General features: G+C 33.0%; 1 protein-coding gene across 1 annotated transcript in view; it reads right to left on the reverse strand.

Annotated features, from left to right (window-relative positions):
• LOC106460977 (zinc finger protein 2-like) overlaps positions 1–1708 on the reverse strand; it is a 109051-nt gene extending 107343 nt beyond the window's left edge. The window contains exon 1 of the mRNA XM_022387773.1: positions 1647–1708. The gene's annotated coding sequence lies outside the window, so the exon portion shown is untranslated. The remainder of the gene's footprint in view (positions 1–1646) is intronic.
• Between the last annotated feature and the right edge of the window lie 3475 nt (positions 1709–5183).

Raw genomic sequence — 5183 nt, forward strand, 5'->3', positions numbered from 1 at the left:
TACTAAAGCTTCCTGTAATTTTAAGCTCGTGTCGATTGAAAACCTAAGCCCAATTCTTAAACCAGACTAACGAAAACACTCGCATGACTACCACACTATTAATGATTGTTATTTCCGCTTTGATTATTCGTATATCATAATATATGTAAAGTACTAATGATTATTATACTAAATAGCAAAAACCAACTCGTTTCAGGAATTGACATTTCCTGGTTACAGCAGATAAACACGGGCACTACAACACATGTTTCATTCGACACTATCTTCCCTCCTGTCACATTCTACTAAGTATTGATATGCCTCTAGATTTCAATTAGCTGCCCGTCAGTGTGTTCCAGAAGAAGCGGAAAACTTTATAAAAGAACGTCATGTTTTATAAGAAATGGGGCACTTGGACAGGTGCCAACATGTAGCTGTTTGTATACACTGTTCAGCATAAACAAAACCCAATATGTAGGTCACTGTTTATGTATATAAGTAGTGTTGTCACAGCAACGTTTGTTGTAATTTCAAAAATGTTTTTTTTTTGCTCTTTTAATTATAAGGTACAGAGAAAGAAAACATTTTTTTTTACCTAACTACTGTGTAAAATTTTTTGTATTCTAAAGTAATCAGCGAATGTTGATTTACATTTATAATTTTATTAAAACTACAAATATATGAAATTCTGTTTGTTTGTTTTAAATTTCGCGCAAAGCTACACGAGGGTTATCTGCGCTAGCCGTCCCTAATTTAGTGTAAGACTAGAAGGAAAGCAGCTAGTCATCATCACTCATCGCCAACTCTTGGGCTACTCTTTTTACCAGCGAATAGTGGGACTGACCGTCACATTATAAGGGTCCCCACGGCTGAAAGGGCGAGTATATTAGGTGGGACGGGGATTCGAACCCGCGACCCTCAGATTGCGAGTTAAACATGGTCGATAAAAGTACTTTTCCACGGATACATATTTTTGCGTTTCACTTTTTTCTATTTACTACATCTGTTCTGTGTTCCTACTTGTGTCAATAGAACAGCAGAATTCATTCGTTTATCCATTATTTTCAATCCAATATTCCTGTTCTGTTTTGTTAATTATTTCTCACATTTTCTTCTTCTTCTCAGTTTTTGATACTTTGACCTTTTTAAAAAACGTACGACATAAAACATTTTTTAATGAAAGTATCCAAGATTAATTACTTTGGTAAATAATACGCCTTGTTCATACAGCTCGTGAGCGAGTTGCGCAAGACTTTAAAATTCAAACAATTATTTCTTTACCCACTGGGCTTATTATGTTACCGACCGAATGCAAGTGTGAAGCACGTTGCTTTTAGACTTCTAGGCCTCTCGAGACAACATTATAAAGATAACAGTATTCAAGATTTTTAAAAGGCATATCTTATTACCGAAAGGAGATCAAAAACTAATTCATATTTATGTAGCTAGCCCTAATTTGTACAACCGGCTGAGAATCAATAGATTTTTTTTAAAGTAATCTCAACGCGAAGGAGGTGTAATTACAGGAAGGCCTTCTTAATTTATGCCTTCGAGATGTTTGTATTATGAAAAAGGGTGAGAGGAAGTATCGTATTGAAGTACACGTTTAGAATATGTTAACTAATTTGAATTGAAAATTCAAAAGAAGAAGAAAAAAAAAGACGTACCGGATCCAGAAAACGTAGGATCTTAGCTAATGATAAACAGGATCGCCTCAGGTTTTCACTACGATGATTCAGCCGGCAGGAAATAAAAGCAGATCGAAACTAGATAGGTGATATACTAGTAAATCTAACGTGATACGGATCCCACGACTCGCCCACGTTAGCCACTAGTATCAAACTGTGTGTGAGCGATCTATCTCATTAGAGCATGTGTTGTTTTAATACCATCATACTCTGGCAAATATTCAACGCACGCAAAAAAACAACAACAACAAAAAACCTACACATAAAATTTTAAAACTACCCCCCATTCTGTTATCGGAATCTATACAAAAGACAATGAACAAAAGGATTTACACTGTTTGTAATCCAGTAACGTTTTGAGTCGAGCTGCTACAGAGAAGAATTCTTTTATGTGGGTTGATAAGATTCGCTCTCAAGTAGAGTAAGAAAGAGACACGGTCTGCTTTTATTCTGCAGGTTATTATTACCCTCCGTTACTCATCTTATTTTCACACGAACGAAACGGTGACCTTTCTTTTGTTAATGTACGTGTTCTACCAGAATAAGATGTATGAATATGGTTAAGTATTATGTGGGTAGATGGTGATACACAATATATTGAATTCTATATACTAGCTAATAATTTGTGTTTGTCATATGAACCCCCTATTTATACATTTCGGAAAGAAAATGGGTTTAAAGTACTTATGAAGATAAGCTATCAGTCATAAACGACTGGTACATTAGCAGTAATTATCGTTCGTTCAAAAACCTAACATATTTCTCTCCAGGTGAGACAGCAGTAAATTACAACTCTAAAATCCAGAGTTGGATTCCCCACGATGGTTATTTTCTAAAAAAAACAAAAACAAATTAACAGCTGTTTCTTATATTATATTCTGAATGTAGATAGATACTGATCTGTAAACATAAACCTCTAATAACACATGTTAAGAGCCATATATTTACAATATATTTACCAGTGGTTATTTTAAGCAATAGAAAAATAATTAATATTACTCTAGAGCTTAAAACAGCCTGTGTTAGTTGTTTTCGTAATTTACTGAAACATTGTCAATCAGGTTTTCACCAATATGTTTCTGAAGACCATTTTAATCAACAATCTTTTTTTTTTAAGTCTAAAATCATGTTAGGATAAACATATTACTTGGAAGTGTGAGATGGACTTCATTTTAACATTTCCATGATAATAAGTTGAACTTCAACCTGTCCAAATTCTAATGTTAATCGTCTTTCAATTCAAGTCAATCTGACATCATGAGTTCAAATTTCCAAATATATACAAGAGCTATAGAAATATTAATAGAGTCATTCGGTTATGATTTATTATTATATTATCATTTATTATACGATTTCAAATAAATGTCGGTACAAAATATGGACCGCAACTGACTTTAGAAATAATTATGAAATAATACCTGATCTGAAACTTAACACTTAAAGCTATCTGCTTGTTTTGTGAAAACTAAACATGTAAGTAAGGTAAAATTGAAAGTATAATATGTGACGTAGATACATTCTTTGATTCGCTGTACTTTATGCTGTGGATTACAGTTTCGCTTATTCAAGGCTAATCAGCACGTTTTGCGTCAGCAAACCAAGGAAATTCAATCAGACGTCCAATAATGGGGATCTGTAATATAATACTTAAACAATTACAGACGTCTTATAATGGGGATCTGTAATACAATCATTAAACAATTACAGACGTCCTATAATGGGGATCTGTAATACAATCATTAAACAATTACAGACGTCCTATAATGGGGATCTGTAATATAATCCTTAAACAGTTACAGACGTCCTATAATGGGGATCTGTAATATAATCCTTAAACAGTTACAGACGTCCTATAATGGGGATCTGTAATATAATCCTTAAACAATTACAGACGTCCTATATTGGGGATCTGTAATGTAATCATTAAACAATTACAGACGTCCTATAATGGGGATCTGTAATATAATCCTTATACAATTGGTCTGCTGTATAATATCGAATAATAAATTAAGCACAGTGCCATGATGTTATTCACACATCTAAATTAATTTACGTTACTATGTGGTGCGTTACAAAAAGACTTAAAAAAGCCCATAAATATCATGAACGTAAGGGATAACCATCGTTAAACAAATACTTTGGGCTCAATGTGTTGTATATTCTACTCAATATTTTCTGGTAAATCTAGCTTTACCATAGTCATAAAACATTACAGTTGTGCCTTTTCTCGCAGTCTTCGTGTTTCCGAACGAAATCGTGTTTTTTTATTGCACTTGCAGTAATAGTTTTAACTTCTCCGCAAGTTTCTAATGATTATATTTTAAGCTTAGAAATGTCGACAATATTTGTAAATGTAGTAATACTTTATTAAAATAAATTATGCAAAGAAATAATTATTCCCCCTGTAAACGTGTTTTATCCTTATGATTAGTAAACTAAGCAGGGAAGCCTAAATCGAGCTTGTTAGTTTGTATAGCAAAGAAGCCACATAGGGCAATCTGCTGTATCCACCACTGGGAAACGAACCCTGGATTATTGTAAGTTCCTAGACTTATCGCTGTCCCACAGGAGACGTTTAGATCGACGTTTCTTGTATAGTAACAAAATATAAACTAACATTACTTAAAGAAAAACTTCAAACATTTGAACAGTTACTAGTAACAAAGAATTTTTTTGTAAGAAAAAATACTTGAAATGTTTTCTCTTGTAAACCCAAAAGTCCTATTTCGGATTAGAAAAAAACAACAACAACTAAAACTTAAATATTTGTTTAAACAGCTACCGCGTCGTGTTATCACTACTGCTTTCGCCAATAGGCCTAGAACATGAAGAAGAAACACATTGTTTGAAAACAAGCACTACTTCCACCTTTAGTCATATGTTTTGCTAACAGTTTGATGAATAATATTAAAGTTTGTTTTAATACTACATTTATTTCATATGAAATGAATAAATTGGATGATGTAACACTATTTAATTAAAGAAATATTTCAACACTATTCTCAGATCATCTATATAAATATTATGCCTGCGTTTGTCTTTCCGGAGCTTTTCTCGCAAATTTTTCGATCAAAACGCTACAAATCTCATATCCTTGGAAAGGCCTTTGTTCGAGGATTTTCAATTTTATATTGGCTTATTCATTCAGAATCACCTAACCCGTTTTTTGCTTAGTCAAACTTTTTAATGCATCTAGTATGTTACACGATAGCACAATGTCGTTGTCATCATGTGACGACTGGCTTCGATTTCAACTTTAGGATTTTTTTTTATTTGGAAAGTATTTCACAAAAACAACACTTAACCCGCATGTAATTTCCTAAAAAAATGAACATTACACTAAGAAAAAGTTCTATGAGCTTTCGCGACTTATTTAGGTATAAAATACGCATGCGCAATTCCTTTGAAATAACATGTTTATCACTTTGTGAACACGCATTCAGACGTTTCTGCATATTCAGCTAAGTTCACCTTCATTACAACTTTACATGTACTTAACTTTGCAATAATATAGCT

Source organism: Limulus polyphemus, unplaced genomic scaffold (assembly GCF_000517525.1).
Source record: "Limulus polyphemus unplaced genomic scaffold, Limulus_polyphemus-2.1.2 Scaffold873, whole genome shotgun sequence".
Lineage (NCBI taxonomy): Eukaryota > Metazoa > Arthropoda > Merostomata > Xiphosura > Limulidae > Limulus > Limulus polyphemus.